Source organism: Salvelinus fontinalis, chromosome 21 (genome assembly GCF_029448725.1).
Source record: "Salvelinus fontinalis isolate EN_2023a chromosome 21, ASM2944872v1, whole genome shotgun sequence".
Lineage (NCBI taxonomy): Eukaryota > Metazoa > Chordata > Actinopteri > Salmoniformes > Salmonidae > Salvelinus > Salvelinus fontinalis.
The window spans coordinates 3,395,077-3,423,022 of NC_074685.1; the positions used below are offsets into that span (position 1 = coordinate 3,395,077).

General features: G+C 40.5%; 1 protein-coding gene across 1 annotated transcript in view; it reads left to right on the forward strand.

Annotated features, from left to right (window-relative positions):
- Nucleotides 1-27,946, forward strand: part of LOC129818055 (ciliary neurotrophic factor receptor subunit alpha-like) — a 358,244-nt gene that overhangs the window by 133,724 nt on the left and 196,574 nt on the right. The window lies entirely within an intron of this gene.

Consider the following 27,946-nt stretch of genomic DNA (forward strand, 5'->3'; position numbering starts at 1 on the left):
GTAATGGAGTTCTCTACACGCTACAGTCTGTAAAGCAGGAGGTCTGTAATGGAGTTCTCTACATGCTACAGTCTGTAAAGCAGGAGGTCTGTAATGGAGTTCTCTACACGCTACAGTCTGTAAAGCAGGAAGTCTGTAATGGAGTTCTCTACATGCTACAGTCTGTAAAGCAGGAGGTCTGTAATGGAGTTCTCTACACGCTACAGTCTGTAAAGCAGGACGTCTGTAATGGAGTTCTCTACACGCTACAGTCTGTAAAGCAGGAGGTCTGTAATGGAGTTCTCTACATGCTACAGTCTGTAAAGCAGGAGGTCTGTAATGGAGTTCTCTACACGCTACAGTCTGTAAAGCAGGAGGTCTGTAATGGAGTTCTCTACATGCTACAGTCTGTAAAGCAGGAAGTCTGTAATGGAGTTCTCTACACGCTACAATCTGTAAAGCAGGAGGTGTAGCAGTCTCTAGACTCCACTATGACATCATTTACATGGTCTATAGTAGCAGTCTCTAGACTCCACTATGACATCATTCACATGGTCTATAGTAGCAGTCTCTAGACTCCACTATGACATCATTTACATGGTCGATAGTAGCAGTCTGTAGACTCCACTATGACATCATTTACATGGTCTATAGTAGCAGTCTGTAGACTCCACAATGACATCATTTACATGGTCTATAGTAGCAGTCTGTAGACTCCACAATGACATCATTTACATGGTCTATATTAGCAGTCTCTAGACTCCACTATGACATCATTTACATGGTCTATAGTAGCAGTCTCTAGACTCCACTATGACATCATTTACATGGTCTATATTAGCAGTCTCTAGACTCCACTATGACATCATTTACATGGTCTATAGTAGCAGTCTCTAGACTCCACTATGACATCATTTACATGGTCTATATTAGCAGTCTCTAGACTCCACTATGACATCATTTACATGGCCTATAGTAGCAGTCTCTATCTCCACCATGACATCATTTACATGGTCTATAGTAGCAGTCTCTAGACTTCACTATGACATCATTTACATGGTCTATAGTAGCAGTCTCTAGACTCCACTATGACATCATTTACATGGTCTATAGTAGCAGTCCCTGGACTCCACTATGACATCATTTACATGGTCTATAGTAGCAGTCTCTAGACTCCACTATGACATCATTTACATGGTCTATAGTAGCAGTCTCTAGACTCCACTATGACATCATTTACATGGTCTATAGTAGCAGTCCCTGGACTCCACTATGACATCATTTACATGGTCTATAGTAGCAGTCTCTAGACTCCACTATGACATCATTTACATGGTCTATAGTAGCAGTCTCTAGACTCCACTATGACATCATTTACATGGTCTATAGTAGCAGTCTCTAGACTCCACTATGACATCATTTACATGGTCTATAGTAGCGGTCTCTAGACTCCACTATGACATCATTTACGTGGTCTAAAAAAGCACCTTAATTTAACTAGGCAAGTCAGTGAAAAACACATTTTTATTCACAATGATGTACATCGACCAAACCCGGACGACGCTGGGCCAATTGTGCGCCGCCCTATTGGACTCCAATCATGGCCGCATGTGATACAGTCTGGATTTGAAAGAGGGACTGTAGTGACGCCTTTTGCATTGAGATGCAGTGTCTTAGTCCGCTGCGCCACTCGGGAGCCCAAATATACTTTACATTCAAAGTTTTCAGAACCCTTGACTATTTCCACATTTTGGTATACATTTTTGCTAATTTATAAACAGAAAAAAACAGTAAGACCATATTTACATAAGTATTCAGACCCTTTGCTATGAGACTTGAAATTGAGCTCAGGTCTTTTTCCATTGATCATCCTTGATGGGAAGTTTACATACACCTTAGCCAAATACAGTTTTAAAAAATTCCTGACATTTAATCGTAGGAAAGATTCCCTGTCTTAGGTCCATTAGGATCGCCACTTTATTTTATGAATGTGAAAAGTCAGAATAATTGCATAGAGAATTATTTATTTCAGCTTTTATTTCTTTCATCACATTCCCAGTGGGTCAGAAGTTTACATACACTCAATTAGTATTTGGTAGCATTGCCTTTAAATTGTTTATCTTGGTCAAACGTCTTGGTAGCCTTCCACAAGTTTCCCACAATAAGTTGGGTGAATTTTGGCCCATTCCTCCAGACAGAGCTGGTGTAACTGAGTCAGGTTTGTAGGCCTCCTTGCTCGCACACGCTTTTTCAGTTCTGCCCAAAAATATTCTATGGAATTGAGGTCAGGGCTTTGTGATTGCCACTCCAATACCTTGACTTTGTTGTCCTTAAAGCAACAACTCAAGACATCAGTCAGGAAGTTAAAGCTTGGTCGCAAATGGGTCTTCCAAATGGACAATGACCCCAAGCATACTTCCAAAGTTGTGGCAAAATGGCTTAACTTCTTTGGGGTAGGGTGCAGATTTTTCACGTCCGGATGAAAAGCGTGTCCAGAGTAAACTACCTCCTACTCAGGCCCAGATCCTAGGATGTGCATATTTGGATAGAAAACAATCAGGTGTTTTTTCTCAGGTTTTGGCCTGCCATATGAGTTCTGTTATACTCACAGACATTATTCAAACAGTTTTAGAAACGTGTGTTTTCTATCCACCAAAGTGTCCGATTTCAAATAGGCTTTACAGTTAAAGCACCAGAAACGATTATGTTAGGTCACCGCAAAATCACAGAAAAACACAGCCATTTTCCCAGCCAAAGACAGGAGTCACAAAAAGCAGAAATAGAGATAAAATTAATCACTAACCTATGATGATTTTCATCAGATGACACTCATAGGACTTCATGTTACACAATACATACAGTGGGGAGAACAAGTAATTATTTGATATACTGACGATTTTGCAGCTTTTCCTACTTATAAAGCATGTAGAGGTCTGTAATTTTTATCACAGGTACACTTCAACTGTGAGAGACGGAATCTAAAACAAAAATCCAGAAAATCACATTGTATGATTTTTAAGAATTTATTTGGATTTTATTGCATGACATAAGTATTTGATCACCTACCAACCAGTATTATTATTATTTGACCCTGCTGGTCATCTATGAACATTTGAACATCTTGGCCATGTTCTGTTATAATCTCCACAGCCAGAAGAGGACTGGCCGCCCCTCATAGCCTGTTTCCTCTCTAGGTTTCTTCCTAGGTTCCTGCCTTTCTAGGGAGTTTTTCCTAGCCACCGGGCTTCTACACCTGCTGTGCTTGCTGTTTGGGGTTTTAGGCTGGGTTTCTGTACAGCACTTTGAGATATCAGCTGATGTAAGAAGGGCTTTATAAATACCTTTGATTGATTTGTACATCAAGCTGCCTCACGTTACAGAAACAGGAGATAGACTAGTGTCCTGTCCAGGGGGTGTCCTGTACATCAAGCTGTCTCACTACAGAAACAGGAGACAGACTAGTGTCCTGTCCAGGGGGTGTCCTGTACATCAAGCTGTCTCACTACAGAAACAGGAGATAGACTAGTGTCCTGTCCAGGGGGTGTCCTGGTGCATCAAGATGTCTCACTACAGTAACAGGAGACAGACTAGTGTCCTGTCCAGGGGGTGTCCTGTACATCAAGCTGTCTCACTACAGAAACAGGAGATAGACTAGTGTCCTGTCCAGGAGGTGTCCTGGTACATCAAGCTGTCTCACTACAGGAACAGGAGACAGACTAGTGTCCTGTCCAGGGGGTGTCCTGTACATCAAGCTGTCTCACTACAGGAACAGGAGACAGACTAGTGTCCTGTCCAGGGGGTGTCCTGTACATCAAGCTGTCTCACTACAGAAACAGGAGGCCCATTCTGGCTCAGACAAGGTTACTTACTTACTGCACAGCTCCTAACACACAGCCACACTGTAGATATTAACATCCATTATGTGTCTTATTTCTGACAGTTGAAGATAGGAAGGCAGCATGAACCCGTATCAGAGAAGTGCAGACGGGGGGAAAATGGATTGTTAGTGGATACGCCTCCTTCCAATTCTCCACTCCTCCTCTCCTCCTCCCACATCCTCTCCTCCTCTCCTCCACTCCTCCACTCCTCCACTCCTCCTCTCCTCCACTCCTCCACTCCTCCTCTCCTCTTCTCCTCCACTCCTCCTCTCCTCCTCTCCTCCACTCCTCCACTCCTCCACTCCTCCTCTCCTCCACTCCTCATCCTCCTCTCCTCCACTCCTCCACTCCTCCACTCCTCCTCCTCCACTCCTCCTCTCCTCCACTCCTCCTCTCCTCCTCTCCTCCACTCCTCCTCTCCTCCACTCCTCTTCCCACATCCTCTCCTCCTCTCCTCCTCTCCTCCACTCCTCCTCTCCTCCTCTCCTCCCACATCCTCTCCTCCTCTCCTCCTCTCCTCCACTCCTCCTCTCCTCCACTCCTCCTCTCCTCCACTCCTCTACTCCTCTCCTCCACTCCTCCACTCCTCCTCCCATTCTTTCTTCCTCTCCTCCACTCCTCCTCTCCAGCTCTCCTCCTCTCCAACTCTCCAACTCTCCTCCTCTGATCCTTTCTTCATCTCCTCCTCCTCTCCTCCTCTCCTCCTCTCCTCCTCTCGCCTCTCCAACTCTTCAACTCTCCTCCTCTCCTCCTCTCCTCCTCCCATCCTCTCCCCCTCTCATTCTCTTCTCTTCCTGTCCTCCCTTCCTCTCATCTTCCCATCCTCCCTTGAATTATGTGATGCACCATACCAAAACATCTCCCTGAAGGATTCAATGGGATTTCCAGCAGGGTGAAACACACTTGCTGGTGCACGAAATCTAAGGAAGTCTCTAGATTTTGCTCGCCTGAAGTAGAGTATATTGTGATAAATTGCAGGCCACACTATTTGCCTAGAGAGTTTTCAGCTATACTCTTCATGGCTGTTTATTTACCACCACAGACAGATGCTGGCACTAAGACCGCACTCAGTCAGCTGTAAAAGGAAATAAGCAAACAGGAAACCACTCACCCAGAGGCGGCGCTCCTAGTGGCCGGAGACTTTAATGCAGGGAAACTTAAATCAGTTCTACCAAATATCCATCAACATGTTAAATGTGCAACCAGAGGGAAAAAACTCTAGACCACCTTTACTCCACACACATATACAGCTCTCCCTAACCCTCCATTTGGTAAATCTGACCACAATTCTATCCTCCTGATTCCTGCTTACAAGCAAAAACTAAAGCAGGAAGCAACAGTGACTCGGTCTATAAAAAAAGTGATCTAGAATACGTGATTAGATTTGATTTGACAAAATGATACTCTATGTCGGGTGAACAAAAGGACTTGAGTTCCTGTGTGTTACTACGATTGCACCATGAGTCGTTAATCATGAAACATACACCGCTGCCCTTCTTCTTCCCGGCGAGATGTTTACTCGGCGCTATGAACTGAGAACCCAGATGTCTGGACAGACTCTGACAGTTTATTCCGGAAGAGCCATGTTTCCATGAAACAGAGTATGTTACAATCCCTGATGTCTCTCCGGAAAGTAACACTTGTCCTGATCTGATCTGATGGTCTATAAAAAAGTGGTCAGATGAAGCAGATGCTAAGCTACAGGACAGTTTTGTTATCACAGACTGGAACATGTTCCGGGATTCTTCCGATGGCATTGAGGAGTACACCACATCAGTCACTGGCTTCATCAATAAGTGCATCGAGGACGTCGTCTCCACAGTGACTGTACGTACCCCAACCAGAAGCCATGGATTACAGGCAACAATCACACTGAGCTAAAGGGTAGAGCTGCCGCTTTCAAGGTGCGGGACTCTAACCCGGAAGCTTACAAGAAATCTCGCTATGCCCTCCGACGAACCATCAAACAGGCAAAGGGTCAACACAGGGATAAGATTGAATCGTACTACACAGGCTCCAATGCTCGTCGGATGTGGCAGGGCTTGCAAACGATTACAGACTACAAAGGGAAGCACAGCCGCGAGCTGCCCAGTGACACGAGCCTACTAGACGAGCTAAATCACTTCTATGCTCTCTTCGAGGCAAGCAACACTGAGGCATGCATGAGAGCATCGGCTGTTCCGGACGACTGTGTGATCACGCTCTCCGTAGTCGACGTGAGTAAGACCATTAAACAGGTCAACATTCACAAGGCCGCAGGGCCAGACGGATTATCAGGACTTGTGCTCCGGGCATGTGCTGACCAACTGTCAGGTGTCTTCACTGACATTTTCAACATGTCCCTGATTTAGTCTGTAATACCATCGTATTTCAAGCAGACCACCGTAGTCCCTGTGCCCAAGAACACAAAGGCAACCTGCCTAAATGACTACAGACCCGTAGCACTTACGTCCGTAGCCATGAAGTGCTTTGAAAGGTTGGTCATGGCTCACATCAACACCATTATCCCAGAAACCCTAGACCCACTCCAATTAGCATACCGCCCCAACAGATCCACAGATGATGTAATCTCTATTGCACTCCACACTGCCCTTTCCCACCTGGACAAAAGGAACACCTATGTGAGAATGCTGTTCATTGACTACAGCTCAGCGTTCAACACCATAGTGCCCTCAAAGCTCATGAATAAGTTAAGGACTCTGGGACTAAACACCTCCCTCTGCAACTGGATCCTGGACTTCCTGACGCCCCCCATTCTCATCAATGGGGCTGCAGTGGAGCAGGTTGAGAGCTTCAAGTTCCCTGCTGTCCACATCAACAACAAACTAGAATGGTCCAAACACACCAAGACAGTTATGAAGAGGGCACGACAAAGCCTATTCCCCCTCAGGAAGCTAAAAAGATTTGGCATGGGTCCTCAGATCCTCAGAAGGTTCTACAGCTGCAACATCGAGAGCATCCTGGCTGATTGCATCACTGCCTGGTACGGCAATTGCTTGGCCTCTGACTGCAAGGCACTACAGATGGTAGTGCGTACGGCCCAGTACATCACTGGGGCCAAGCTTCCTGCCCTCCAGGACCTCTACACCAGGCGGTGTCAGAGGAAGGCCCTAAAAATTGTCAAAGACCCCAGCCACCCCAGTCATAGACTGTTCTCTCTGCTACCGCACGGCAAGCGGTACCGGAGTACCAGGTCTAGGACAAAAAGGCTTCTCAACAGCTTTTACCCCCAAGACATTAGACTCCTGAACAGGTAACCAAATGGCTACCTGGACTATTTGCATTGTGTGCCCACACCACCCCCCAACCACTATTTTTACGCTGCTGCTACTCTCTGTTCATCATATATGCATAGTCACTTTAACCATATCTACATGTACATACTACCTCAATCAGTCTGACTAACCAGTGTCTGCATGTAGCTTTGCTACTTTTATAGCCTCGCTACTGTATATAGCCTGTCTTTTTACTGTTGTTTTATTTCTTTACTTACCTATTGTTCACCTAATACCTTTTTCGCACTATTGGTTAGAGCCTGTAAGTAAGCATTTCACTGTAAGGTGAAATACCTGTTGTATTTGGCGCACGTGACAAATAAACTTTGATTTGATTTGACCTATTCAGTATCTAGGAGACATAAGGAATGAATAAATATATGGATGAGGACGAAGATTCTTAGTGGAGATATTATATTGAGAAGGAGATAACCCTGAGCCTGCATTATGTGACAGATCCTCAGCTGTCACATATCTAGGTTATTCTTCCTGCTATGGTGGGATAAATGTTACGTCGTAAAGCTTGACAGACAGACAGAGCGAGAGAGAGGAATATAGAAACAGAGAGACAGAGACAGAGAGACAGAGAGAGAGAGATAGAGAGAGAGAGAGAAACAGAGAAAGAGAGATTGAGAGAGAGCGAGAGAGAGAGAGAGAGAGAGAGAGAGACAGAGACAGAGAGAGAGAGACAGAGAGAGAGACAGAGAGAGAGAGATAGAGAGAGAGAGAGAAACAGAGAAAGAGAGATTGAGAGAGAGCGAGAGAGAGAGAGAGAGAGAGAGAGAGAGACAGAGACAGAGAGAGAGAGACAGAGAGAGAGACAGAGAGAGAGAGATAGAGAGAGAGAGAAACAGAGAAAGAGAGATTGAGAGAGAGCGAGAGAGAGAGAGAGAGAGAGAGAGAGGAAGAGAGGAAGACAGAGAGAAACAGAGAGAAAGAGAGAGAAAGAAAGAAAGATAGAGACACAAAGGAGAGAGAAAGCGAGAGTGAGACAGACACAGAGAGAGACAGACAATGTCTCCTAAATGGCACCCTGCCCTGGTCAAAAGTAGTGCACTACACCCTATATAACCTGGTCAAAATTTGTGCACTACACCCTATAGGCCCTGGTCAAAAGTAGTGCACTAAGTGGGGAAGAAGGGGGCAGATAACATTTTAAAGAGCCTCTTCTTCTACATTAAATAAACCATCATGACACTCTGTGGTCTGAGGTAACACACTTAATGTATTGTAGATATGTGGTAGTAGAGGTCTGAGGTAACACACTTAATGTATTGTAGATATGTGGTAGTAGTGGTCTGAGGTAACACACTTAATGTATTGTAGATATGTGGTAGTAGAGTAGTGGTCTGAGGTAACATACTTAATGTATTGTAGATGTGTGGTAGTAGTGGTCTGAGGTAACACACTTAATGTATTGTAGATATGTGGTAGTAGTGGTCTGAGGTAACACACTTAATGTATTGTAGATATGTGGTAGTAGAGTAGAGGTCTGAGGTAACACACTTAATGTATTGTAGATATGTGGTAGTAGAGGTCTGAGGTAACACACTTAATGTATTGTAGATATGTGGTAGTAGAGGTCTGAGGTAACACACTTAATGTATTGTAGATATGTGGTAGTAGAGGTCTGAGGTAACACACTTAATGTATTGTAGATATGTGGTAGTAGTGGTCTGAGGTAACACTTAATGTATTGTAGATATGTGGTAGTAGAGGTCTGAGGTAACACACTTAATGTATTGTAGATATGTGGTAGTAGTGGTCTGAGGTAACACACTTAATGTATTGTAGATATGTGTTAGTAGTGGTCTGAGGTAACACACTTAATGTATTGTAGATATGTGGTAGTAGAGTAGTGGTCTGAGGTAACACACTTAATGTATTGTAGATATGTGGTAGTAGAGTAGTGGTCTGAGGTAACACACTTAATGTATTGTAGATATGTGGTAGTAGAGGTCTGAGGTAACACACTTAATGTATTGTAGATATGTGGTAGTAGAGGTCTGAGGTAAAACACTTAATGTATTGTAGATATGTGGTAGTAGTGGTCTGAGGTAACACACTTAATGTATTGTAGATATGTGGTAGTAGAGTAGTGGTCTGAGGTAACACACTTAATGTATTGTAGATATGTGGTAGTAGAGTAGAGGTCTGAGGTAACACACTTAATGTATTGTAGATATGTGGTAGTAGAGTAGTGGTCTGAGGTAACACACTTAATGTATTGTAGATATGTGGTAGTAGAGGTCTGAGGTAACACACTTAATGTATTGTAGATATGTGGTAGTAGAGGTCTGAGGTAACACACTTAATGTATTGTAGATATGTGGTAGTAGAGTAGTGGTCTGAGGTAACACACTTAATGTATTGTAGATATGTGGTAGTAGAGTAGTGGTCTGAGGTAACACACTTAATGTATTGTAGATATGTGGTAGTAGAGGTCTGAGGTAACACACTTAATGTATTGTAGATATGTGGTAGTAGTGGTCTGAGGTAACACACTTAATGTATTGTAGATATGTGGTAGTAGAGGTCTGAGGTAACACACTTAATGTATTGTAGATATGTGGTAGTAGTGGTCTGAGGTAACACACTTAATGTATTGTAGATATGTGGTAGTAGAGGTCTGAGGTAACACACTTAATGTATTGTAGATATGTGGTAGTAGTGGTCTGAGGTAACACACTTAATGTATTGTAGATATGTGGTAGTAGTGGTCTGAGGTAACACACTTAATGTATTGTAGATATGTGGTAGTAGTGGTCTGAGGTAACACACTTAATGTATTGTAGATATGTGGTAGTAGAGGTCTGAGGTAACACACTTAATGTATTGTAGATATGTGGTAGTAGAGGTCTGAGGTAACACACTTAATGTATTGTAGATATGTGGTAGTAGAGGTCTGAGGTAACACACTTAATGTATTGTAGATATGTGGTAGTAGTGGTCTGAGGTAACACACTTAATGTATTGTAGATATGTGGTAGTAGAGGTCTGAGGTAACACACTTAATGTATTGTAGATATGTGGTAGTAGAGTAGAGGTCTGAGGTAACACACTTAATGTATTGTAGATATGTGGTAGTAGAGTAGTGGTCTGAGGTAACACACTTAATGTATTGTAGATATGTGGTAGTAGAGGTCTGAGGGAACACACTTAATGTATTGTAGATATGTGGTAGTAGAGTAGTGGCCTGAGGTAACACACTTAATGTATTGTAGATATGTGGTAGTAGAGTAGTGGCCTGAGGTAACACACTTAATGTATTGTAGATATGTGGTAGTAGTGGTCTGAGGTAACACACTTAATGTATTGTAGATATGTGGTAGTAGAGTAGTGGTCTGAGGTAACACACTTAATGTATTGTAGATATGTGGTAGTAGAGGTCTGAGGTAACACACTTAATGTATTGTAGATATGTGGTAGTTGTGGTCTGAGGTAACACACTTAATGTATTGTAGATATGTGGTAGTAGTGGTCTGAGGTAACACACTTAATGTATTGTAGATATGTGGTAGTAGAGGTCTGAGGTAACACACTTAATGTATTGTAGATATGTGGTAGTAGAGGTCTGAGGTAACACACTTAATGTATTGTAGATATGTGGTAGTAGAGTAGTGGTCTGAGGTAACACACTTAATGTATTGTAGATATGTGGTAGTAGTGGTCTGAGGTAACACACTTAATGTATTGTAGATATGTGGTAGTAGTGGTCTGAGGTAACACACTTAATGTATTGTAGATATGTGGTAGTAGTGGTCTGAGGTAACACACTTAATGTATTGTAGATATGTGGTAGTAGAGGTCTGAGGTAACACACTTAATGTATTGTAGATATGTGGTAGTAGAGTAGTGGTCTGAGGTAACACACTTAATGTATTGTAGATATGTGGTAGTAGTGGTCTGAGGTAACACACTTAATGTATTGTAGATATGTGGTAGTAGTGGTCTGAGGTAACACACTTAATGTATTGTAGATATGTGGTAGTAGAGGTCTGAGGTAACACACTTAATGTATTGTAGATATGTGGTAGTAGAGTAGAGGTCTGAGGTAACACACTTAATGTATTGTAGATATGTGGTAGTAGAGGTCTGAGGTAACACACTTAATGTATTGTAGATATGTGGTAGTAGAGTAGTGGTCTGAGGTAACACACTTAATGTATTGTAGATATGTGGTAGTAGAGGTCTGAGGTAACACACTTAATGTATTGTAGATATGTGGTAGTAGAGGTCTGAGGTAACACACTTAATGTATTGTAGATATGTGGTAGTAGTGGTCTGAGGTAACACACTTAATGTATTGTAGATATGTGGTAGTAGTGGTCTGAGGTAACACACTTAATGTATTGTAGATATGTGGTAGTAGTGGTCTGAGGTAACACACTTAATGTATTGTAGATATGTGTTAGTAGAGTAGTGGTCTGAGGTAACACACTTAATGTATTGTAGATATGTGGTAGTAGAGGTCTGAGGTAACACACTTAATGTATTGTAGATATGTGGTAGTAGTGGTCTGAGGTAACACACTTAATGTATTGTAGATATGTGGTAGTAGTGGTCTGAGGTAACACACTTAATGTATTGTAGATATGTGGTAGTAGTGGTCTGAGGTAACACACTTAATGTATTGTAGATATGTGGTAGTAGTGGTCTGAGGTAACACACTTAATGTATTGTAGATATGTGTTAGTAGAGTAGTGGTCTGAGGTAATACACTTAATGTATTGTAGATATGTGGTAGTAGAGGTCTGAGGTAACACACTTAATGTATTGTAGATATGTGGTAGTAGTGGTCTGAGGTAACACACTTAATGTATTGTAGATATGTGGTAGTAGTGGTCTGAGGTAACACACTTAATGTATTGTAGATATGTGGTAGTAGTGGTCTGAGGTAACACACTTAATGTATTGTAGATATGTGGTAGTAGAGTAGTGGTCTGAGGTAACACACTTAATGTATTGTAGATATGTGGTAGTAGAGGTCTGAGGTAACACACTTAATGTATTGTAGATATGTGGTAGTAGAGGTCTGAGGTAACACACTTAATGTATTGTAGATATGTGGTAGTAGTGGTCTGAGGTAACACACTTAATGTATTGTAGATATGTGGTAGTAGAGGTCTGAGGTAACACACTTAATGTATTGTAGATATGTGGTAGTAGAGGTCTGAGGTAACACACTTAATGTATTGTAGATATGTGGTAGTAGAGGTCTGAGGTAACACACTTAATGTATTGTAGATATGTGGTAGTAGTGGTCTGAGGTAACACACTTAATGTATTGTAGATATGTGGTAGTAGAGTAGTGGTCTGAGGTAACACACTTAATGTATTGTAGATATGTGGTAGTAGAGTAGAGGTCTGAGGTAACACACTTAATGTATTGTAGATATGTGGTAGTAGAGGTCTGAGGTAACACACTTAATGTATTGTAGATATGTGGTAGTAGAGGTCTGAGGTAACACACTTAATGTATTGTAGATATGTGGTAGTAGAGGTCTGAGGTAACACACTTAATGTATTGTAGATATGTGGTAGTAGTGGTCTGAGGTAACACACTTAATGTATTGTAGATATGTGGTAGTAGAGGTCTGAGGTAACACACTTAATGTATTGTAGATATGTGGTAGTAGAGGTCTGAGGTAACACACTTAATGTATTGTAGATATGTGGTAGTAGAGGTCTGAGGTAACACACTTAATGTATTGTAGATATGTGGTAGTAGTGGTCTGAGGTAACACACTTAATGTATTGTAGATATGTGGTAGTAGAGTAGTGGTCTGAGGTAACACACTTAATGTATTGTAGATATGTGGTAGTAGAGTAGTGGTCTGAGGTAACACACTTAATGTATTGTAGATATGTGGTAGTAGAGTAGTGGTCTGAGGTAACACACTTAATGTATTGTAGATATGTGGTAGTAGAGTAGTGGTCTGAGGTAACACACTTAATGTATTGTAGATATGTGGTAGTAGAGGTCTGAGGTAACACACTTAATGTATTGTAGATATGTGGTAGTAGAGTAGTGGTCTGAGGTAACACACTTAATGTATTGTAGATATGTGGTAGTAGTGGTCTGAGGTAACACACTTAATGTATTGTAGATATGTGGTAGTAGAGGTCTGAGGTAACACACTTAATGTATTGTAGATATGTGGTAGTAGTGGTCTGAGGTAACACACTTAATGTATTGTAGATATGTGGTAGTAGAGGTCTGAGGTAACACACTTAATGTATTGTAGATATGTGGTAGTAGAGGTCTGAGGTAACACACTTAATGTATTGTAGATATGTGGTAGTAGAGTAGTGGTCTGAGGTAACACACTTAATGTATTGTAGATATGTGGTAGTAGAGGTCTGAGGTAACACACTTAATGTATTGTAGATATGTGGTAGTAGAGGTCTGAGGTAACACACTTAATGTATTGTAGATATGTGGTAGTAGAGTAGTGGTCTGAGGTAACACACTTAATGTATTGTAGATATGTGGTAGTAGTGGTCTGAGGTAACACACTTAATGTATTGTAGATATGTGGTAGTAGTGGTCTGAGGTAACACACTTAATGTATTGTAGATATGTGGTAGTAGAGTAGTGGTCTGAGGTAACACACTTAATGTATTGTAGATATGTGGTAGTAGTGGTCTGAGGTAACACACTTAATGTATTGTAGATATGTGGTAGTAGAGGTCTGAGGTAACACACTTAATGTATTGTAGATATGTGGTAGTAGAGGTCTGAGGTAACACACTTAATGTATTGTAGATATGTGGTAGTAGAGGTCTGAGGTAACACACTTAATGTATTGTAGATATGTGGTAGTAGTGGTCTGAGGTAACACACTTAATGTATTGTAGATATGTGGTAGTAGTGGTCTGAGGTAAAACACTTAATGTATTGTAGATATGTGGTAGTAGAGTAGAGGTCTGAGGTAACACACTTAATGTATTGTAGATATGTGGTAGTAGAGTAGTGGTCTGAGGTAACACACTTAATGTATTGTAGATATGTGGTAGTAGAGGTCTGAGGTAACACACTTAATGTATTGTAGATATGTGGTAGTAGTGGTCTGAGGTAACACACTTAATGTATTGTAGATATGTGGTAGTAGAGGTCTGAGGTAACACACTTAATGTATTGTAGATATGTGGTAGTAGTGGTCTGAGGTAACACACTTAATGTATTGTAGATATGTGGTAGTAGTGGTCTGAGGTAACACACTTAATGTATTGTAGATATGTGGTAGTAGTGGTCTGAGGTAACACACTTAATGTATTGTAGATATGTGGTAGTAGTGGTCTGAGGTAACACACTTAATGTATTGTAGATATGTGGTAGTAGAGTAGTGGTCTGAGGTAACACACTTAATGTATTGTAGATATGTGGTAGTAGAGTAGTGGTCTGAGGTAACACACTTAATGTATTGTAGATATGTGGTAGTAGAGGTCTGAGGTAACACACTTAATGTATTGTAGATATGTGGTAGTAGTGGTCTGAGGTAACACACTTAATGTATTGTAGATATGTGGTAGTAGTGGTCTGAGGTAACACACTTAATGTATTGTAGATATGTGGTAGTAGTGGTCTGAGGTAACACACTTAATGTATTGTAGATATGTGGTAGTAGTGGTCTGAGGTAACACACTTAATGTATTGTAGATATGTGGTAGTAGTGGTCTGAGGTAACACACTTAATGTATTGTAGATATGTGGTAGTAGTGGTCTGAGGTAACACACTTAATGTATTGTAGATATGTGGTAGTAGAGGTCTGAGGTAACACACTTAATGTATTGTAGATATGTGGTAGTAGAGGTCTGAGGTAACACACTTAATGTATTGTAGATATGTGGTAGTAGAGGTCTGAGGTAACACACTTAATGTATTGTAGATATGTGGTAGTAGTGGTCTGAGGTAACACACTTAATGTATTGTAGATATGTGGTAGTAGAGTAGTGGTCTGAGGTAACACACTTAATGTATTGTAGATATGTGGTAGTAGAGGTCTGAGGTAACACACTTAATGTATTGTAGATATGTGGTAGTAGTGGTCTGAGGTAACACACTTAATGTATTGTAGATATGTGGTAGTAGAGTAGTGGTCTGAGGTAACACACTTAATGTATTGTAGATATGTGGTAGTAGAGGTCTGAGGTAACACACTTAATGTATTGTAGATATGTGGTAGTAGAGGTCTGAGGTAACACACTTAATGTATTGTAGATATGTGGTAGTAGAGGTCTGAGGTAACACACTTAATGTATTGTAGATATGTGGTAGTAGAGTAGTGGTCTGAGGTAACACACTTAATGTATTGTAGATATGTGGTAGTAGAGTAGTGGTCTGAGGTAACACACTTAATGTATTGTAGATATGTGGTAGTAGTGGTCTGAGGTAACACACTTAATGTATTGTAGATATGTGGTAGTAGAGTAGTGGTCTGAGGTAACACACTTAATGTATTGTAGATATGTGGTAGTAGTGGTCTGAGGTAACACACTTAATGTATTGTAGATATGTGGTAGTAGTGGTCTGAGGTAACACACTTAATGTATTGTAGATATGTGGTAGTAGTGGTCTGAGGTAACACACTTAATGTATTGTAGATATGTGGTAGTAGTGGTCTGAGGTAACACACTTAATGTATTGTAGATATGTGGTAGTAGAGTAGTGGTCTGAGGTAACACACTTAATGTATTGTAGATATGTGGTAGTAGAGGTCTGAGGTAACACACTTAATGTATTGTAGATATGTGGTAGTAGTGGTCTGAGGTAACACACTTAATGTATTGTAGATATGTGGTAGTAGTGGTCTGAGGTAACACACTTAATGTATTGTAGATATGTGGTAGTAGTGGTCTGAGGTAACACACTTAATGTATTGTAGATATGTGGTAGTAGAGTAGTGGTCTGAGGTAACACACTTAATGTATTGTAGATATGTGGTAGTAGAGGTCTGAGGTAACACACTTAATGTATTGTAGATATGTGGTAGTAGAGTAGTGGTCTGAGGTAACACACTTAATGTATTGTAGATATGTGGTAGTAGAGTAGTGGTCTGAGGTAACACACTTAATGTATTGTAGATATGTGGTAGTAGAGTAGTGGTCTGAGGTAACACACTTAATGTATTGTAGATATGTGGTAGTAGTGGTCTGAGGTAACACACTTAATGTATTGTAGATATGTGGTAGTAGAGGTCTGAGGTAACACACTTAATGTATTGTAGATATGTGGTAGTAGAGGTCTGAGGTAACACACTTAATGTATTGTAGATATGTGGTAGTAGTGGTCTGAGGTAACACACTTAATGTATTGTAGATATGTGGTAGTAGTGGTCTGAGGTAACACACTTAATGTATTGTAGATATGTGGTAGTAGAGTAGTGGTCTGAGGTAACACACTTAATGTATTGTAGATATGTGGTAGTAGAGGTCTGAGGTAACACACTTAATGTATTGTAGATATGTGGTAGTAGTGGTCTGAGGTAACACACTTAATGTATTGTAGATATGTGGTAGTAGTGGTCTGAGGTAACACACTTAATGTATTGTAGATATGTGGTAGTAGAGGTCTGAGGTAACACACTTAATGTATTGTAGATATGTGGTAGTAGTGGTCTGAGGTAACACACTTAATGTATTGTAGATATGTGGTAGTAGTGGTCTGAGGTAACACACTTAATGTATTGTAGATATGTGGTAGTAGAGGTCTGAGGTAACACACTTAATGTATTGTAGATATGTGGTAGTAGAGGTCTGAGGTAACACACTTAATGTATTGTAGATATGTGGTAGTAGAGGTCTGAGGTAACACACTTAATGTATTGTAGATATGTGGTAGTAGAGGTCTGAGGTAACACACTTAATGTATTGTAGATATGTGGTAGTAGTGGTCTGAGGTAACACACTTAATGTATTGTAGATATGTGGTAGTAGAGGTCTGAGGTAACACACTTAATGTATTGTAGATATGTGGTAGTAGTGGTCTGAGGTAACACACTTAATGTATTGTAGATATGTGGTAGTAGAGTAGTGGTCTGAGGTAACACACTTAATGTATTGTAGATATGTGGTAGTAGTGGTCTGAGGTAACACACTTAATGTATTGTAGATATGTGGTAGTAGAGGTCTGAGGTAACACACTTAATGTATTGTAGATATGTGGTAGTAGAGGTCTGAGGTAACACACTTAATGTATTGTAGATATGTGGTAGTAGAGGTCTGAGGTAACACACTTAATGTATTGTAGATATGTGGTAGTAGAGGTCTGAGGTAACACACTTAATGTATTGTAGATATGTGGTAGTAGTGGTCTGAGGTAACACACTTAATGTATTGTAGATATGTGGTAGTAGTGGTCTGAGGTAACACACTTAATGTATTGTAGATATGTGGTAGTAGTGGTCTGAGGTAACACACTTAATGTATTGTAGATATGTGGTAGTAGAGGTCTGAGGTAACACACTTAATGTATTGTAGATATGTGGTAGTAGAGGTCTGAGGTAACACACTTAATGTATTGTAGATATGTGGTAGTAGTGGTCTGAGGTAACACACTTAATGTATTGTAGATATGTGGTAGTAGAGGTCTGAGGTAACACACTTAATGTATTGTAGATATGTGGTAGTAGAGGTCTGAGGTAACACACTTAATGTATTGTAGATATGTGGTAGTAGAGGTCTGAGGTAACACACTTAATGTATTGTAGATATGTGGTAGTAGAGGTCTGAGGTAACACACTTAATGTATTGTAGATATGTGGTAGTAGAGTAGTGGTCTGAGGTAACACACTTAATGTATTGTAGATATGTGGTAGTAGTGGTCTGAGGTAACACACTTAATGTATTGTAGATATGTGGTAGTAGTGGTCTGAGGTAACACACTTAATGTATTGTAGATATGTGGTAGTAGTGGTCTGAGGTAACACACTTAATGTATTGTAGATATGTGGTAGTAGAGTAGTGGTCTGAGGTAACACACTTAATGTATTGTAGATATGTGGTAGTAGTGGTCTGAGGTAACACACTTAATGTATTGTAGATATGTGGTAGTAGTGGTCTGAGGTAACACACTTAATGTATTGTAGATATGTGGTAGTAGAGGTCTGAGGTAACACACTTAATGTATTGTAGATATGTGGTAGTAGAGGTCTGAGGTAACACACTTAATGTATTGTAGATATGTGGTAGTAGAGGTCTGAGGTAACACACTTAATGTATTGTAGATATGTGGTAGTAGAGGTCTGAGGTAACACACTTAATGTATTGTAGATATGTGGTAGTAGAGTAGTGGTCTGAGGTAACACACTTAATGTATTGTAGATATGTGGTAGTAGTGGTCTGAGGTAACACACTTAATGTATTGTAGATATGTGGTAGTAGAGGTCTGAGGTAACACACTTAATGTATTGTAGATATGTGGTAGTAGAGTAGTGGTCTGAGGTAACACACTTAATGTATTGTAGATATGTGGTAGTAGAGGTCTGAGGTAACACACTTAATGTATTGTAGATATGTGGTAGTAGTGGTCTGAGGTAACACACTTAATGTATTGTAGATATGTGGTAGTAGTGGTCTGAGGTAACACACTTAATGTATTGTAGATATGTGGTAGTAGAGTAGTGGTCTGAGGTAACACACTTAATGTATTGTAGATATGTGGTAGTAGTGGTCTGAGGTAACACACTTAATGTATTGTAGATATGTGGTAGTAGTGGTCTGAGGTAACACACTTAATGTATTATAGATATGTGGTAGTAGAGTAGTGGTCTGAGGGAACACACTTAATGTATTGTAGATATGTGGTAGTAGAGTAGTGGTCTGAGGTAACACACTTAATGTATTGTAGATATGTGGTAGTAGAGGTCTGAGGTAACACACTTAATGTATTGTAGATATGTGGTAGTAGTGGTCTGAGGGAACACACTTAATGTATTGTAGATATGTGGTAGTAGAGTAGTGGTCTGAGGTAACACACTTAATGTATTGTAGATATGTGGTAGTAGTGGTCTGAGGTAACACACTTAATGTATTGTAGATATGTGGTAGTAGTGGTCTGAGGTAAAACACTTAATGTATTGTAGATATGTGGTAGTAGTGGTCTGAGGTAACACACTTAATGTATTGTAGATATGTGGTAGTAGTGGTCTGAGGTAACACACTTAATGTATTGTAGATATGTGGTAGTAGAGTAGTGGTCTGAGGTAACACACTTAATGTATTGTAGATATGTGGTAGTAGAGTAGTGGTCTGAGGTAACACACTTAATGTATTGTAGATATGTGGTAGTAGAGTAGTGGTCTGAGGTAACACACTTAATGTATTGTAGATATGTGGTAGTAGTGGTCTGAGGTAACACACTTAATGTATTGTAGATATGTGGTAGTAGAGTAGTGGTCTGAGGTAAAACACTTAATGTATTGTAGATATGTGGTAGTAGAGGTCTGAGGTAACACACTTAATGTATTGTAGATATGTGGTAGTAGTGGTCTGAGGTAACACACTTAATGTATTGTAGATATGTGGTAGTAGAGTAGTGGTCTGAGGTAAAACACTTAATGTATTGTAGATATGTGGTAGTAGAGGTCTGAGGTAACACACTTAATGTATTGTAGATATGTGGTAGTAGTGGTCTGAGGTAACACACTTAATGTATTGTAGATATGTGGTAGTAGAGTAGTGGTCTGAGGTAACACACTTAATGTATTGTAGATATGTGGTAGTAGTGGTCTGAGGTAACACACTTAATGTATTGTAGATATGTGGTAGTAGTGGTCTGAGGTAACACACTTAATGTATTGTAGATATGTGGTAGTAGTGGTCTGAGGTAACACACTTAATGTATTGTAGATATGTGGTAGTAGTGGTCTGAGGTAACACACTTAATGTATTGTAGATATGTGGTAGTAGAGGTCTGAGGTAAAACACTTAATGTATTGTAGATATGTGGTAGTAGTGGTCTGAGGTAACACACTTAATGTATTGTAGATATGTGGTAGTAGTGGTCTGAGGTAACACTTAATGTATTGTAGATATGTGGTAGTAGTGGTCTGAGGTAACACACTTAATGTATTGTAGATATGTGGTAGTAGAGGTCTGAGGTAACACACTTAATGTATTGTAGATATGTGGTAGTAGTGGTCTGAGGTAACACACTTAATGTATTGTAGATATGTGGTAGTAGAGTAGTGGTCTGAGGTAACACACTTAATGTATTGTAGATATGTGGTAGTAGAGGTCTGAGGTAACATACTTAATGTATTGTAGATATGTGGTAGTAGTGGTCTGAGGTAACACACTTAATGTATTGTAGATATGTGGTAGTAGTGGTCTGAGGTAACACACTTAATGTATTGTAGATATGTGGTAGTAGAGGTCTGAGGTAACACACTTAATGTATTGTAGATATGTGGTAGTAGTGGTCTGAGGTAACACACTTAATGTATTGTAGATATGTGGTAGTAGAGGTCTGAGGTAACACACTTAATGTATTGTAGATATGTGGTAGTAGTGGTCTGAGGTAACACACTTAATGTATTGTAGATATGTGGTAGTAGAGTAGTGGTCTGAGGGAACACACTTAATGTATTGTAGATATGTGGTAGTAGAGGTCTGAGGTAACACACTTAATGTATTGTAGATATGTGGTAGTAGTGGTCTGAGGTAAAACACTTAATGTATTGTAGATATGTGGTAGTAGTGGTCTGAGGTAACACACTTAATGTATTGTAGATATGTGGTAGTAGTGGTCTGAGGTAACACACTTAATGTATTGTAGATATGTGGTAGTAGTGGTCTGAGGTAACACACTTAATGTATTGTAGATATGTAGTAGTAGAGGTCTGAGGTAACACACTTAATGTATTGTAGATATGTGGTAGTAGTGGTCTGAGGTAACACACTTAATGTATTGTAGATATGTGGTAGTAGAGGTCTGAGGTAACACACTTAATGTATTGTAGATATGTGGTAGTAGAGTAGTGGTGTGAGGTAACACACTTAATGTATTGTAGATATGTGGTAGTAGAGTAGTGGTCTGAGGGAACACACTTAATGTATTGTAGATATGTGGTAGTAGAGTAGTGGCCTGAGGTAACACACTTAATGTATTGTAGATATGTGGTAGTAGAGGTCTGAGGTAACACACTTAATGTATTGTAGATATGTGGTAGTAGTGGTCTGAGGTAACACACTTAATGTATTGTAGATATGTGGTAGTAGAGGTCTGAGGTAACACACTTAATGTATTGTAGATATGTGGTAGTAGTGGTCTGAGGTAACACACTTAATGTATTGTAGATATGTGGTAGTAGAGTAGTGGTCTGAGGTAACACACTTAATGTATTGTAGATATGTGGTAGTAGAGGTCTGAGGTAACACACTTAATGTATTGTAGATATGTGGTAGTAGTGGTCTGAGGTAACACACTTAATGTATTGTAGATATGTGGTAGTAGAGGTCTGAGGTAACACACTTAATGTATTGTAGATATGTGGTAGTAGTGGTCTGAGGTAACACACTTAATGTATTGTAGATATGTGGTAGTAGAGGTCTGAGGTAACACACTTAATGTATTGTAGATATGTGGTAGTAGTGGTCTGAGGTAACACACTTAATGTATTGTAGATATGTGGTAGTAGAGGTCTGAGGTAACACACTTAATGTATTGTAGATATGTGGTAGTAGTGGTCTGAGGTAACACACTTAATGTATTGTAGATATGTGGTAGTAGTGGTCTGAGGTAACACACTTAATGTATTGTAGATATGTGGTAGTAGTGGTCTGAGGTAACACACTTAATGTATTGTAGATATGTGGTAGTAGAGGTCTGAGGTAACACACTTAATGTATTGTAGATATGTGGTAGTAGAGTAGTGGTCTGAGGGAACACACTTAATGTATTGTAGATATGTGGTAGTAGTGGCCTGAGGTAACACACTTAATGTATTGTGGAAAGTGTTGTCACGTACATTTTTAAATTGTATTTAACTGCTTTAATTTTGCTAGAAGCCAGGAAGAGTAGCTGCTGCCTTGGCAGGAACTAATGGGGATCCATAATAAACCCCAGGAAGAGTAGCTGCTGCCTTGGCACGAACTAATGGGGATCCATAATAAACCCCAGGAAGAGTAGCTGCTGCCTTGGCAGGAACTAATGGGGATCCATAATAAACCCCAGGAAGAGTAGCTGCTGCCTTGGCAGGAACTAATGGGGATCCATAATAAACCCCAGGAAGAGTAGCTGCTGCCTTGGCAGGAACTAATGGGGATCCATAATAAACCCCAGGAAGAGTAACTGCTGCCTTGGCAGGAACTAATGGGGATCCATAATAAACCCCAGGAAGAGTAGCTGCTGCCTTGGCAGGAACTAATGGGGATCCATAATAAACCCCAGGAAGAGTAGCTGCTGCCTTGGCAGGAACTAATGGGGATCCATAATAAACCCCAGGAAGAGTAGCTGCTGCCTTGGCAGGAACTAATGGGGATCCATAATAAACCCCAGGAAGAGTAGCTGCTGCCTTGGCAGGAACTAATGGGGATCCATAATAAACCCCAGGAAGAGTAGCTGCTGCCTTGGCAGGAACTAATGGGGATCCATAATAAACCCCAGGAAGAGTAGCTGCTGCCTTGGCAGGAACTAATGGGGATCCATAATAAACCCCAGGAAGAGTAGCTGCTGCCTTGGCAGGAACTAATGGGGATCCATAATAAACCCCAGGAAGAGTAGCTGCTGCCTTGGCAGGAACTAATGGGGATCCATAATAAACCCCAGGAAGAGTAGCAGCTGCCTGGGACAGGAACTAATGGGGATCCATAATAAACCCCAGGAAGAGTAGCTGCTGCCTTGGCAGGAACTAATGGGGATCCATAATAAACCCCAGGAAGAGTAGCTGCTGCCTTGGCAGGAACTAATGGGAATCCATAATAAACCCCAGGAAGAGTAACTGCTGCCTTGGCAGGAACTAATGGGGATCCATAATAAACCCCAGGAAGAGTAGCTGCTGCCTTGGCAGGAACTAATGGGGATCCATAATAAACCCCAGGAAGAGTAGCTGCTGCCTTGGCAGGAACTAATGGGGATCCATAATAAACCCCAGGAAGAGTAGCTGCTGCCTTGGCAGGAATTAATGGGGATCCATAATAAACCCCAGGAAGAGTAGCTGCTGCCTTGGCAGGAACTAATGGGGATCCATAATAAACCCCAGGAAGAGTAGCAGCTGCCTGGGACAGGAACTAATGGGGATCCATAATAAACCCCAGGAAGAGTAGCTGCTGCCTTGGCAGGAACTAATGGGGATCCATAATAAACCCAAGGAAGAGTAGCTGCTGCCATGACAGGAACTAATAGGCATCCATAATAAACCCCAGGAAGAGTAGCTACTGCCTTGGCAGGAACTAATGGGGATCCATAATAAACCCCAGGAAGAGTAGCTGCTGCCTTGGCAGGAACTAATGGGGATCCATAATAAACCCCAGGAAGAGTAGCTGCTGCCTTGGCAGGAACTAATGGGGATCCATAATAAACCCCAGGAAGAGTAGCAGCTGCCTGGGACAGGAACTAATGGGGATCCATAATAAACCCCAGGAAGAGTAGCTGCTGCCTTGGCAGGAACTAATGGGGATCCATAATAAACCCCAGGAAGAGTAGCTGCTGCCTTGGCAGGAACTAATGGGGATCCATAATAAACCCCAGGAAGAGTAGCAGCTGCCTGGGACAGGAACTAATGGGGATCCATAATAAACCCCAGGAAGAGTAGCTGCTGCCTTGGCAGGAACTAACAGGGATCCAGAGGCAGTAGTTCACCATATAGGGCGTAGGGAACCATTTGGAACATAACTCAGGCCAAACGGACCATAGTAGATGCAGGCATTAGAAAGCCTGTACACCTGGTCTGTTTTATATATAGACAGTTCCTTCTGCAGACTGGATGAGACCCTATCATTATAGTATTATGGTAACTGGCGGACGTAAAGGTAACGTAAAGGTAATGGCGGACTGAACAAAGTTATATAGAGCACCTCAAGATAAAACATAATATTCGAAATATCTGCTAAATTAGACTAAAATATTAGCACTAAATAATCTGGTGGGTGATAACCTTCAATCTGGATAATAACACAAAACAAATCCTAAGACTAGAGACATTTATCGACAAATATTACGAAAACAAGCAACACCCAAACATGACGGAGAGTAAGACAGGGGAACCGATTCAAAAACGAAAACGTGACTCCTCAACCGACACTGATGATCTAATATTCTCACCACCGGCAATGGTAAAGGTCGAAACCGATCTGTTAAAATCAATAAATGACAAACTGGGTATACTTGAATTAGTTAGTAAAGATATAAAAGAGTTGAAGGCAAGCCTAGAGATGAGTGATGAAAAAGCTGCGGCTTTGGAGAAGGAACCACACGCGCTAAAAGGGACAGTCAATAAGATTGAAACCGAAATGAATGGAATTAAAAAAGGAGAACAACATTCTGAAGGAATGCTTACTGGACATACAAACTAGATCCATGAGAGAGAATTTGGTACTTACAGGTATCCAAGAGAAAGAAGGAGAGGTTCCTGAATCTGTAGTTAGAGAGTTCCTTTTTGCAGCGCTTCAGATTCCACGCGAAGTTATCGATAAGATCCAACTTGAACGTGTACACCGCCTCGGACAGAGAGGGCAGAGGTACGAACGCCCAATCGTTGCCAAATTTGCTTCATTTAAAGATAAAATAATGGTTAAAAGCCTGGGTAAAAGACTTGCTGGGACCAAAATTGGCATGAATGATCAGTTTCCGAAAGAAATTGCAGAACGGCGCAAAGTTCTGTATCCAATTTTCAAAGAAAATAGATTAAAAGCGAAAGGAGTAGCTCTCGTCGTTGATAAACTATATATTGATAACCAGTTGTTCAGAGACACAAAGATTACTCCATGGTTATTTTAAAAATTACAAAGTTCTCATAGATGAGGAAAATAAACACAATTCAAGCCCGGTTATTGATTGTAACAATACAAAATATAGCTTTTCTATAAATCTTCACATATAACTAATTGAACACAAGCACTATTTCTACATAGTGAAGATAAAAACTAAGTAAACAGAAGGCACAGTATGTGTGGATGGTGTGGTGTATGTTTATTTTTATTTGTTATGTTTGGAAAGTTGAGTGAGTGAGTAATGAAATAGTTGCATATCCGAGAGCCAGTGTATTGCTGTGGGCCGGGTATGAGAGGGCTTTCAATGTTGTTCAGATGATGGATATACTTTTATAATGAATTATACGTCTTATTTATTTATTGTCCTATCATGGGGAACTACATTTTTAAAATAAATTATATCTAATTATTTTTTATCCTATTTTAATGGTACGGTCCATGGCCCTATACCCTAGACACCCACATGAATGGCCCAGATACTAAGGAGAAGTCCCTAACTGTTTTATGTGCATGCTGTAAGCGGTCTGTATGCAGCCAAAATGAGGTCAGGGACCAAGAGCAGCACTGCCCCCTCAAGATTCTGAGCCTGCTTGGCAGGGTTGGTCCTGCAAAGCCAAAGCCCCCTAAAGGGAGAGCATAATAAACAAGGAAATTCTCAAAGCTGCTAATGAGAACCTTGACGACCTTGTACCTAGCCGGTGGGGATTCCGGTGGGGTGCCCCCACCCAGGCAGTGGCAGTGCTGGCAACACTAGCTGCAGTAACCCATGGGGAGGGGGTCACACTCGGACATTCAGAGAGGGGGTATATTATTGTGGCCCTGGTGGCACGAAATCAAGTCGGACTGCATGGAGATGCTTGGGAACATGGTCAAAATGGATGACCTTATTGTGGGTGTTTCAGGAAGAAGGTGTACATTTGACCTCCATCATCTAGGATGTGACAATGGTAAATAAATCTCTACATTTATGCTCATTTCTTGCGCGGTCTTGCAGGCCTTCTCATGCAGCTGCAACTGCAAGTACATTTGTAAATCATGACCCATCTTGAGTTGGGCTCTGGGATGGTGCAATTGTTGAGAGGGTGAGCTTATGGTTGTGTGGGGGAAAGGGCTGAATGTGTGTGGGTGTATGTGTGTATCCCACAACTGTTGCGAAGGAAGAAGTAAAAGATGTTAGGGACTATAGAGGATGATTCACAGCAATATGAAATAAAAATCGAGGTGAGGGCGATGGAAATGCATTTGGCAATGGATCTGCTTCGGTTCGGTGGATGGCGCTGTGTGCACTTTCGAAGGATGGATCCCAGTCGGTCCTTGGCTGTGCGATGCGGGGGGTCGGGGGTGGTCTGCCGGGCATTGGGATGACAACCCAACTCGAGATGGGGGCTTTTGGCGGGTGGAATAGTGGGGACCAATTGGAGGTTTGCTTAGTGGAGATGCAAATGTAATGGTACAACTATATAGACACTCAATCATTATGTTACTTTTTAATAGGACGTTTACAAACATACATTTTGATAAAAATAATTGAAAGGTGTGTCTCATTATGGTAAGTGGTGAAATAAGTATAGCCAGTTACAATTGTAATGGCTTAGCAGATAATAAGAAAAGACGATCAGTATTTACCTGGCTAAAAGAGAAGGATTATAATATCTACTGTTTACAGGAAACCCATTCGACAGTTTTAGATGAAGTTTTGTGGAAAAAGAACTGGGGGGGGCGAAATATATTTCTCCCATGGGCAAAGAAATTCAAAAGGGGTGATGGTTTTAATTAATAATAACTTTGATCCAAATGTGCAACTTGTCCAAACAGATCCTCAAGGTAGATGGATTATTTTAAATATGTTATTGGACAATAAACATATATGGCTTATTAACCTATACGGTCCGAATAATGATGATCCAAGCTTCTTTGACAATATATATAAGAATGTATCAACTCTACAAGCAACACTAGACTCTATTATTATAGTGGGAGATTTTAATACGGTCTTAAATACCTCTATGGACCGGAAAGGAAATCACACTACAAACTATCACCCTCAGGCACTTAAGGAAATCAGGAATGTCATGGATATATTGGAATTAGTGGATATATGGAGACTTAAATACCCTGACCTAGTGAGATATACATGGCGGAGGCTTAATCAAGCTAGTCGCCTTGACTACTTTCTTATATCATTCTCTCTGGCACCAAAAGTTAAAAAGTGTTTGATAGGGGACAGAATGCGGTCGGACCATCACATAATTGGCATATATATTACTCTTACAGAATTTCCACGTGGGCGAGGATATTGGAAATTTAATCAAAGCCTACTAGATGATAAATTGTTTAGAACTAGGACAGAAGAATTTATAACTGACTTTTTTAGACATAACATAGGTACAGCAGATCCCCATATTGTATGGAACACTTTTAAGTGTGCCTTTAGAGGCCATGCAATTCAGTACTCATCTATAAAACAAAAGCAATTTCGATCAAAAGAGTACATATTAACAAAGGAAATTGAAGGACTAACAGTACAGTTAGATAACAATAAAAACGGTACCATAGAGGCACAGAATAAGTTAGAGGAAAAACAAAAAGAAATGGAGGAACTTATTCAAGAAAGATCCAGTGTAATATATTAAAAAAATAAAGCGAACTGGATGGAATATGGGGAAAAATGCACCAAATTATTTTTCAATCTTCAATATAGAAATGCTACCAAAAAAAACGTATTAAAACTTGTTACAAATGATGGAGTCACGCATGATTCACCAAATGATATTTTGAAAGAGGAAGTAAAGTACTTTAAGAATATGTTTTCGTTTCAGGCTCCTCCATCTCCAGTAACTGAAACTAATTGTATGGATTTTTTCCCTAATAATAAGGTA